Source organism: Dioscorea cayenensis, unplaced genomic scaffold (assembly GCF_009730915.1).
Source record: "Dioscorea cayenensis subsp. rotundata cultivar TDr96_F1 unplaced genomic scaffold, TDr96_F1_v2_PseudoChromosome.rev07_lg8_w22 25.fasta BLBR01000579.1, whole genome shotgun sequence".
Lineage (NCBI taxonomy): Eukaryota > Viridiplantae > Streptophyta > Magnoliopsida > Dioscoreales > Dioscoreaceae > Dioscorea > Dioscorea cayenensis.
In genome coordinates this window covers 3817-15456 of record NW_024086970.1, presented here as the reverse complement: position 1 = coordinate 15456, position 11640 = coordinate 3817, and the positions used below count along the sequence as shown (strand labels likewise).

The following is an 11640-nucleotide window of genomic DNA, read 5'->3' as shown; positions in this document are numbered from 1 at the left end:
TTCACTCCATTGCCCCTGCAACTAAACCCCAGCGGAAGGTCATCCCTTAGACCATTCACTCTACTATGACCGTAAAGAGCTCGAGGAAATAGAGGTAGAATAAATCACAGCGGAGAGGAAAAGGTACGCTCCGCTACCTCTCGACTCACCCTCTCAACCCTCTCCAATCTAGCTTTGTCTAACTCTTGTGGTGTGTCACTCACTCACAAGAGTTACCAACAAGAACTCTCAACCTTAGTGTCACTCTAAGGGAGTATTCACACAATCAAGCATACAAGATTGGAACTCAAATAAAACATCAATTAATTGAAAGCATAATAAAAAGGTTCAAGAAAACGAATACATCATAGGGTTCACAAATATCCAAGTACCCACTAGGGGGTTTAGCTCTCCATGGAGCTAAATAGAATCAATGATATCAAATGTAAAAGCAAATAATCCATAGAAAACCCCCTCGATAGTCATGGTGATGGTCTTGTGGAGAGTCCTCTACACATCCAAGGGTCCCTTTGTTCTGCCTAGGATACACCTCGCCGGATCGGTGCCGACGAAAGCTCTCCCACTAACCTTCTTCCAAATGAAGTGCGATGTTGGAGAGGTAGAACCTCTCCAAATCCCTAGCCAATTCCTCTCAAAACCCTAGCTGCAACCCTCTCACAAGTTGGGGAAAAGATGGAGAAAAGAATCCTGAAATCGGGGCTGAAATTGGCCTTAAATAGGGCTGGAATCGGGAATCCACACTCCCATGTGGGTGCCCCTATGGATTTTTCGCACAGGCATATGGAATTTCCACATGCCCGCGTGGATTCTCTATTTTACTCCTTCTTGACCCGGCTATGAATAGTACATACTACGGTGTTTGCTACCTACTGCCGATACCGACTCGAAACACTCCCTAATCTATGCTTTCATCGAGGTAATGTAGCGGGCACACGTTTACGCCATAGATCGCTTTTGCTTCTTCAATAAGCGGACACATCGGTGAAGATTTTACTATACATGCACAAAAGTCTGGAATGCTTGAGTGTGATCGCCCTTGTGCCCCTCAAATTGTTGTGCTAACTTGAATACGAGGAGGTTGGTACACATTCTCGCATCTTGAACCCGACTTATGTCTTCGCGTTTGAAACTTCTCAAGATTTCCTCTAAATGGTGCATTCACGATCTACATTGGCTTCTTTCTCTAACATTCGGCTTCACTACCCTATATGCATGAAAGTAACATAAATGCACACATATTAGTGTTAAGACCCAAGAAAAATAATGCTCATCATAAGGAAAGAACACTTCGTATTCTTATCACACAAGCACTTATCAATCTCCAACTCTTAATGTCAATTCCCCACAGTCCATTTCAATGAGAGCTTTGGAAGTGCGCAAGAATGGGCTTCCAAGTAATAACGGAACTTCGACATCCTCAACAACATCTAACATTGTGAAGTCTGTAAGAAAGATATATTTGTCAACTTTCACAAGTACATCCTCAATGATACCACTTAGACGTCTAACATATCTATCGGCCAATTGAAGTGTCGTCCAAGTTTGTCTAGGTTCTCCCAAACCTAGCTTTTGGAAAAATGTATAAGGCATGACATTGATGCTAGCTCCTAGATCCACCAATGCATTCTCTTCACCCAAGTTGTCAATGTTGCATGGAATGATGAAGCTACCGGGGTCTTTCTTCTTGTTTGCCGTATTCTTTCGCAACACCGCCAAAGATGAAGCATCTAGGATCACAAATGCACTCTCCTCCAACTTCCTCCTATTGTTTAAGAGGTCTTCAAGGAACTTTGCATAGTGAGGCATTTTAGACAACACCTCCACAAATGGGATGTTGATGTGTAACTGCTTGAATAGACCCAAGAATTTCTTTTATTGCTCATCATTTTTGTCATTTTTCAGCCTTGAAAGATAAGGAATTCTTGGTTTGTGATAAGTGCTTGTGTATAAGTAATACGAAGTGTACCTTTTTTACATTGAACATTACTTATATCAGATTTTATAGCTCATTCGTGTGTATTTGTGTTCTTTTGTGCATTTAGGGTTGTGGAGACAATGTTTGAATAAAGGAACAAAAAGTAGATCATGGATGACATTGTTGATGAAGTTCTTGGGTCAAACAAAGATGAAGACACAAGTCGTGCTCAAAGACATGTGGGTGTGTGCCAACCTCTATAGTGCTCAAGTGAATACGCAAAGTGGAGGCCCACAAAGACAATCACACTCATATGTTTTGACTTGTGCAACATTGTCAAGAGCTTTGTAAAAATCATTTCATTTAAGACACGATGTGATCTACCGCATGAATATGTGCCCAATCATGCGGTATCGATAAAAAAAAGTGAATTCGGGAGAATTTCGGCGAATACTGTTGCAGTTTACTGTAGCAAAATCATTGTAGCAATTACTGTTTATAGCGAGCAAGAAATGAAGTTCTAGGTATTCACACGGACGTGTGGAAATTCCACACACCCGTGTGGATGCCCGATTTTAGCCTTATAAATACCTCTTTGAGAGTTTTATTTTGGGGGATCTTCTTCCTATCTTTTGCCCATCTTTTGGGAAGAGCGTGGCTAGGGTTTGGAGAGGCTTTTGCTTGGTTTTGGAGCCTTCCTACGGCATTCGAGATCGAGTTTCTTTGGAAGAGAACTATTGGGGAAGCTTTTGTCGACATCGATTCGGCAAGGTGTGCTATAGGTTTGACAAGGGAGGGAACCTTTGGAAGAGACTAGGCGGCAATGCAAGACCATCGATAGGGACTACAAGCTGGTTTTCTTTACGGATTGTTAGCACTCACTTCTGATTTCATTGTTGATTTTATATTTCTCCATGGAGAGCTAAACCCCTAATGGGTACTTGGACTTGTAAACCCTAGGATGATTTTGTTTTATTGACTCTTATTATGCTTCTTTAATTAATGTTTTAATTGAGTTTCAACCTTGAATGCTTGTTGAATTGATTTTCACTTAGAGTGAAACTAGGGTTGGGAATCTATCTTTGTAATCCTTGTGAATGAGTGACACTTCATTAGGATTAGACAAAGCAAAGTTGAAGAGGGTCGAGAGGGTGAGTCAAGATGTGGCGAAACGTCCCCATTCCCTTCCAATGTGATTTATCCTATCTCCATGTTCCAAGAGTTCTTTGGGGTCATGATAGAGTGAAGTGCTAAGAGACAAACTCAACTGGGGCTTAGTTGTGTGAGCAACAGAGTGAAGTGCTAAAGTAATCTTTAGTGCCTAGCCTTAATCGTGACTAGGGATCTTTCACCTAGACCAAAGGGTTAGATATATATTTGGGAATAGGTTTATCACTTGTAATACCTAGAGCTTTAAGCAACCCTACATAGTGTGAGGCGTCGAGAGTATCCCTTTCCGCCGGAGCATAGTGCAAGGATTAGTCACGGTTGACCTTAGGTTTATGACTGTGTATCGTTGGATTTCCATGACTCATTAAACTTCAATTAGGAAATTTAATGATTAGTCTTGCATTTGAAACAATAGTCCTTGGTGAGATTTATCCGAATAACCCATCTTTCCATCGATTACCTGTCCTTAGTCCTTTCTCTTTCCTCTTTTATTTTTATTTGTATTAATATTTTGAAACAGCATCAGAACTTGGTTTTACCTATAGTTAAATAGCAACACTTGTGTTTCCGAGTAACTATTCCCTGTGGATTTGACTACCCACTCACAGGGGTATTTTTATTAGTTCAACAACGCATGCACTTACGATTACACACTGCAAGGGTGTGTTAAGTTTTTAGCTATTCTTTGGGGAATAGGCATTTTTGGAAAGTATTTGCACTTTTGCTAACAGCTATTCATCACTTGTTCTATTTTTACTCTTTCTTATTCTTCCACCATTCTGATTTGTTTTTCTTTCTTTGATTGCAGCTCCAGGTTATGACCGGAGGTAACCCTTCGACATTGGTTGAAGGTGATCCAAATATTGGAAGGAGAACTCATAGACGGGAAAAGAACCCATACAAGAACAGACAAATCAAGCTGAGATAGATGTTGAAGGGTCTGACAATATGGCAGAACAACATGAACAACAGAGGGCACTCTCGGTTATGCAAGACCCACGAGTTGTTGCCACGTAGTCTAGTATTGTCCGAGCCCTGCGATTATAACTTAGAATCTTGAGCTCAAGCCGAGGCTTTATCAAGATATTACGTGATCGACCAGAGTTTAATGGTTTTGGCGAGATGAGGATCGGAACAACCACATTGAAATTTCTTAGAAATGTGTTTGCATGTTCAAGATCAATGGGCGTTATGAGATGATGGACATCAAGTTGAGGGCCTTCCTCTTTTTCCTTAAAGGGAGAACAAAGCAATGGTTGCATTCATTACCTAGAACATCGATCACTACTTGGGAGGAGGTGGTAAAAGCTTTCCTTGCCGATATTTTCCCTCTTGGAAAATATGCGAAGCTAAGGAATGAAATATCTTCCTTTGTTCAAACAGAATTAGAGTCTCTTTTTGAGACATGGGACAGGCTCAAGGATCTCATGTGGAAATGTCCTCAACATGGGTTCCCCGAGTGGATGATTTTCCAAATCTTCTATAATAGTTTGAAACCCAAGCACGAAAGCAATTGTTTGATGTTGTAGCGGGGAGGTACCTTAGGAAGTAAGACCTCCCCTAAAGCTCAGCAGCTCATTGAAGAGATGGCTATGAGCAGGTTATCAATGGAATACACAAGAGAAGAAGAAGGTAGCCGAGACTTCATGAGATTGATGCAATTACATTATTGGCAGCCCAAATTGAGTCCTTGAGCAAGAAGTTAGACACTCTAGCTTCTCCCAAATTGGTGATAGTGATGAGTTGCACTGGGTGCGGGGGAGGACATGCTCCATCTGGTTGCCCAATTGCTATTGGTGGTACTACTTTAGTGGAACATGTTGATTTTATAGGCAATGCAATAAGAGGTCAAGGAAATCCATCGCCAATACCTCACAATGCGGGATGAAGAATCACCCTAACCTTTCTTGGAGTAACCAAGGAGCGTGAAAGCTATGCCACCATAGGGGTTTCCAACAATAACAACAAAGCTCAGAATATGGAGAGCAGAGTTTCGAGGGTTGGAAAAAGCTGAGATGACCTGATTTAGAGAGGCTTTGACCAAGTTCATTCAATCTTTAAACACAAGGTTTCAGTCAGTCGAAGCACGCATCACAACCACACCACATCATTGCATAATTTGGAGGACCAAGTGGGACAAATTACAAAGTCACTTTCGAAAAGACCTAAAGCGAGTTTGCCTAGAAACACGGAGACCAATCCAAGACAACAAGTAAAAGCGATCACTTTGAGAAGTGGTCATGAAGTTGAGAGTAGGCTCCCTACCGAGAAGACAATGGTTGAGTTACCCAATGAAAGGGAGGTTGAGGAGATAGCTAAGGAGAAGGAGGTGGAACCCCCCACCCTATAAGCCAAAAGTACTTACCCTTCACGATTGAAGAATGACCAAATGATGAGTAATACAAGAAGTTTTTGGGTTTATTCAAGCAGTTGCAAATTAACATCACATTTATGGAGGCATTGTCTCAAATGCCTCGCTATGAAAAGTTTCTCAAAGACCTCTTAACTAATAAGAGGAAGTTGGAGAAAAGTGCATCTATGATCTTAGATGCTTCATGTTGATTGTGTTGCAAAAGAATATCGTGAACAAGAAGATGGAACCGGTTTGCTTTATCATTCAATGCAACATTAGAAACTTGGGTGAGGCCATTGGCGGATTCGGGCTAGCATCAATGTCATGACTTATACATTCTTTCAAAAGCTAGGCTTAGGAGAGCCTAAGCTCACTCGGATGACACTTCAATTGGCAGATTGATCAGTTAGACATCCGAGGGACATCATTGAGTATATACTTGTGAAAGTTGATAAGTACATCTTTCTTGCAGAGTTTGTGGTGTTAGATGTTGACAAGGATATCAAGGTTTAATTGCTACTTGGGAGGCCATTCCTGTGCACTTCCAAATCTCTCATTGACATGGACAGTGGGGAATTGACACTAAGAGTAGGAGATGACAAGTTGACATATCGCCTTGCCAAAGCCAAGCAGCAATCTCTTGATTTTAATGATACTTTGTACTTTCTTAACACCACTAATGAGTTGATTGATGACTATGTGCAATAAATGTTGTGTAAGAACCCATTGGAGGGGTGGCTAGATCAAAAGATGGAGAATGAATAAGTTTTATCACTTGGTATAGAGGACAAGTTGCAACCTACACCATGAGTCATGAGGTCAAGGAGATGTCACAAGAACCACACCAATGTTAGTGGGGATGAGCATTTACGAAGTAAAGGTGACGAACCATTGTGTGGTAACAAATTGATAACTCTCCCTCTACCTTGCAAAAATTGTGTTCATTGTGCTTTCAAGTTGTAGGAAAGAGGGTAACATTCATTCATGAACCCTCATGAGGTTAGGACAGGTGCGTCAATCTTAGTGACGTTAAACAAGCACTTCTTGGGAGGTAACCCAAGTCTTTATTATTTTTTCTAGGTTTTCGTTTAGTTTTTGCATGAATAAAAGCTTTAAGTGTTGGTGTCTCGATTTTTATATGCTAATGTTGTGCTTTTCTCGAGGATTTTTGGTGTTTTAGTGTGCTTCATTGTGATTGGAGAAGAGTTAGGTTGTTTGAGCATGTTTTCATGAATCTCTGGTCAATTTGACACTATTTTGGCAGTCTCTGTATGTGCAAAAGTGTTGCAGAATTTTTCTATGGAGTCTGTAAATTTTACTGAGTCATCTAGAGAAAAACACTGCACTGTGTGGAATTTTCCTGCAGTGCGTGTGTTTCGATCGAGACTCAACTTTTACCATTCAGAATACGAGGGGACATGTGAATGCCCAGTGAGCGACCTTTGAGCGTCCACACTCCCAGTGGAATTTCAACAAGGGCATGTGGATCTCAGCGAGTGAAAGGGTTTTATCGAGAAGACACATGGGGCATGTGAATACCACCCTTGTGGATGACCACATTGGCGGCACGGGCGATCCATAATTTTCCTACGCCCATCTCGAATTTCTTCAAAGATAACTTTTCCATCCCGAGAGACACGGGGGCATGTGAGCACCCTCCGAGGCTCCCATGTAATTTCCACCGCTGGGTGTGGAATTTTTCCCCAGTGCAGTGTTTTTCTTGGGAGAGCAGGAGAAGCTATAGGGCATGTGGGTACCCTACGTGGAGTCGGGGCACATGGGCGTGGGTAATTTTTGCACGCCCATGTGGATGCATTTAGAAGCAAAAAGAGCATCCAGAGATCACACAAGGGCTTGTGGATGTCCCTGTAAAGCTCTCTTATGGAGTCACACAGGGGCGTGTGGGTGCCCCTGTGGGTTAGGCACACGGGCGTGGGTAATTTTCATACGCCCTTGTGGATGTGCAGATCTCCAAGAGCCATGACTTTTCTTTAAAATCCACTCACACCTCTTCATTTTGAAACTCACAAACACCCAAAGAACGCCTCCATTCATCTTCCTGGCCATATCTCCATCTCTATAAGAGCTTTTTTGTTCGATTTCCGACCATATTTGAAGTTTCTAAGTCTTCTTGTGTCGGTAAGCTTCTTAACTCTTCTATCTTTGCTAATCTTATATTTTTTTGCTTTTTGTGTTCGATTTTACTTGAATATCATGATTAGAGTGCTTTCAGTGAGATGCTTATAAAATGAATGTTGTTGAATTCAAGATGATTTGTATAGAGATTTGGGGCTCCTACCATACTATTGATGCTCCCTGAAGATCCACACGGGCGTGTGGAATTTCCACATGACCGTGTGGTTCTGCAAAAACTAGAGTTTTCAAGTTTGATTTCATCTTTTTATTTTTCAAATTATACGTGATGTCTCCCCTATCAAAAGAAGATGGCGGCAAAGCGTCGTTTGCAAACCCACTGCTGGAGTAGCATAAGTTTGCTATAGCCAGACATCAAGATGTGTTTGGCGTTTGTCAAAGCTTAAGTTTGGGTAGTCGAGATTCCCAGACATGAGTGCACTTAGAGAGATTCAGCTGGGATATGAGATGGTCGATGAGGTCGACAAGTTACTTTCTATGGATAGTTGGTGGCGGTTATTATCTATTCAAGAGCCTGCTATTTGTATGCTAACATTGGAGATGTTAGCATCATTCGCGTTTGACCGATCGTAGAGCAGTTTAATGAGCATTGACTCCATACCATTTTGTGCATTTGGTTAGTACCATAGCATGAGTGTTGTGCAGTTTTCTATCTGACTCGGACTCTACAATGGGCGTACGATTGACATGGGAGGGTATGAGCGATTTGCAACAGTTACCCCATTGGTTTGACTTTTGTGGTGTGCACTACGGGGATGTTATGACGGACAAGGGCGACATGAGGCGAGGGAGTGTCCAAGGTGGCGTATCTCTCCCTACGCGAGCATATCGATACATCACGCCATTCTCGACTTATCGATGAATGGATGTGGTGGCCAGATCTGAGGGGTTCTCCAGCAGGACAAGAGATGTTATACCCATATTCCATGGGTGCGAGTGGGGCTGATCCATCTAGGGCAAATTTTGGCCGAGTACTTACATCACCAGGACCAGTACGCCAAAGTGGGAGTCCTCTTCTTGAGCCCGTATATTACTAGAATCATCATGGGGATGGTCTCCTGGATGTGATCAGAGAAGCCGAGAAGATCATAGTGCCATCTTCCCTCGGTTTTATGAGATGATGAGACTTATGGGCATAGTGAGGAGTCTGAGAGATGACATTTATATTATGATCACACTCACTTTGAGCCAGCAGGGTAGAGGAGATACAGCGAGAGGGATCACGGCCTACTCTTAAGCCGTGGCGGGGAGGCGAGATGGAGACAAAGGCACCCTCTGCGCACTAAGAGCCACCACGGTGCCGGTCTAGTCGGATCTTATCTCGACTCAAGCCATGAGTCACTTTGAGAGGCTCAAGAGTGTGGTAAGGGTGCTCCGAGCGGATTTGGCTTAGGTTTTGCACTACAGATTATGAACCATGCTGAGGGTGATTGCGGCGTCTCGATACCTTATGAGCAACTAGAGTGAGGCGTAACCTCACGATTCATTATCGACCCTAAGCTCCAGTCGATACCTCCAGCGTCACCGCGGTAGCACCATCTCCACTGACGGTAGAGTTGATTCACCCGGCAATAGATGACCTGATGTTTGAGGGCGTCTTTATCTTTATCCATCTTTATGTTTTTGTATTCTATTTATGTATTTTAGTTTGGACTTGTATCACTCAAAAAGGATCTTCCTTTTGAGTCTATCTTTTACTTTCAATTGTTTGAGTTGTATTTCATTTTTCATATCTTTATAGACTCAATTTTTACTTTGTTTTTGTTGACCTTTTTACTGAAACCCTCTTGCGTATACATGCAGATGGTCTTGTGAGTCTTGGAATTGAGGAATAGTCATTGGCATGGTCAATGTGGAATTTCACATGCCCGTGTGTGCTTCACAACCCGTTAGACCTTAAATCTCAATGAATATAGCTCCATCAAACGTACACTAGGAGTTCAGGGAGTATTGTTTTAATTGCCCATCTACACACACATGTTTTTACTTGTTTTTAATCTTTATTGTTCTTGCATGCGTACATTGAGGGCAATGTACATCTTAAGTGTGGGAGGGCGTTCACATTACACACGTGCTTTACTTATGCGTTCATTGTTCATGCTCATGTAGCCAATGGCGATTCACCTTAGTTGCAATGGTTGTATTCTTAAGTTTAGGAAAATTTTTAATATTGAATACTATCATGCTCTAGTTTTACTTGAATTTTTTGGAATTTTTGCCCGATTACCATTTGTTGCACTACTCATTCATTAAACCTTGTAGAAACTTAACTTCAATGTTTACGGGAATATTTTAGCATGTTTCTTATTTTAATTTCTTGAAAAAAAGAGAGAAAATGAATGAAAAGAATATATATATATATATATATATATATATATATATATATATATATATATATATATATATATATCTGTGTGTGTGTGTGTGTGTTTGTTTTGTTTGTGCATTGGGGGTGAAAAGAGCAACCACCTATGAACTATGAAGCTACTCTCATAAGTCAGATACTAGTTATGCCCTAATAAGAAAAAGAGCTATCTCATAGGATGAGTGAAAGCTACTACCCCGGTAGAAAGAGCTACCACCTCGAAAGTGTGAAAACCACCTTAGCGGCCACCTTGGAAAGGGATACCTTAGACGATGTGTGGAGCTACTACCTTCTCTTGTTGTTTATAAATAATTCCCTCTTAATAAGAACTTTGAGGAGTACATGTTGGGTTGATTTGGGTGAGCTTACACACACTTAAAAAATATCGGGTTGTTGTTCTTTTTTATTCAAGTTTTTAGCTAGAGTAATGATTTCTCTTATTCGGTATTTGAATTTCTCCTTACTTGTAGAATGCCTCCTTTGCATGTTGTTGGTGAACCTAAGGGCAAGAACTTTGAATTTTTCTTCTTATATGCTTGAATATGTTTTTTTTGCTTAAGGACAAGCAAAAGCTTAAGTGTGGGGGAGTTTGATAAGTGCTTGTGTATAAGTAATGTGAAGTATACTTTTCTAACATTGAGCACTAATTTAATCAAATTTTATAGCTCATTCGTGTGTATTTGTGTTCTTTTGTGCATTTAGGCTTGTGGGGACGAAATTGTTGATGAAGTTCTAGAGGTCGAGCAAAGGTGAAGACACATGTGCGTGCTCAAAGACATGTGCGTGTGATAACCTCCATCGTGCTCAAGTCAATACGCAAAGTGGAGGGCACAAAAGCGGGTCTCATATATATGTTACGACTAGTGTAACATTGTCAAGAGCTTTGTCAAAGCGGTTTCATTTTAAGACATGGCGATCTACCACATGAATGTGTTCCCAATCATGCGGCGTTGATGAAAAGAGTGAATTTGGGAGCATTCCGGCGAGACTGCAGTATTTTGCTATAGCAAAATCATTATAGTGATTACTATTCTAGCAGCGGGAAAAAGTTCTAGATATTCACACGAACACGTGGAAATTCCACACACCCGTGTGGATGGCCTATTTTAGCCCTATAAATACATCTTTGAGAGTTTTATTTTGGGGGATCTTCTTCCTATTTTTTGCCCATCTTTTGGGGAGAGACCCGAGGTAGGGGTTTGGAGGGCTTTTGCTTGGTTTTGGAGCCTTCCCTCGGCATTCGAGATCGAGTTCCTTTGGAAGAGATTGTTGGAGCGAGCTTTTCAGTCGGCATCAATTCGGCAAGGTTTGCCTAAGTTTGACAAGGAAACCTTTGGAAGAGATGAGACGGCAATGCAAGACCATCGATCACGGACTGACCAGCGGGTTTTTCTATATTGATTTCTTACACTCACTTTTGATTTCATTGTTGATTTTGTATTGCTCCAAGGAGAGCTAAACCCCTAGTGGGTACTTGGAGTTGTAAACCCTAGGATGATTTTGTTTCATTGACTCTTATTATGCTTCTTTAATTGATGTTTTAATTGAGTTTCAATTTTTGAATGCTTGTTGAATTGAGTTTCCCTTAAGTGTCACTAGGGGTTGAGAATCAATCTTGGTAACCCTTGTGAATGAGTGACACTTTATTAGGATTAGACAAAGCAAAGTTGAAGAGGGTCGAGA

At 41.3% G+C, this 11640-nt stretch overlaps 1 non-coding gene across 1 annotated transcript; it reads right to left on the bottom strand.

Moving 5' to 3' along the window:
* Positions 1-4431: 4431 nt before the first annotated feature.
* LOC120254693 lies at positions 4432-4538 on the bottom strand. The gene has a single exon (XR_005534707.1). It is a non-coding gene; the product is annotated as a small nucleolar RNA R71 (small nucleolar RNA).
* Positions 4539-11640: the final 7102 nt, after the last annotated feature.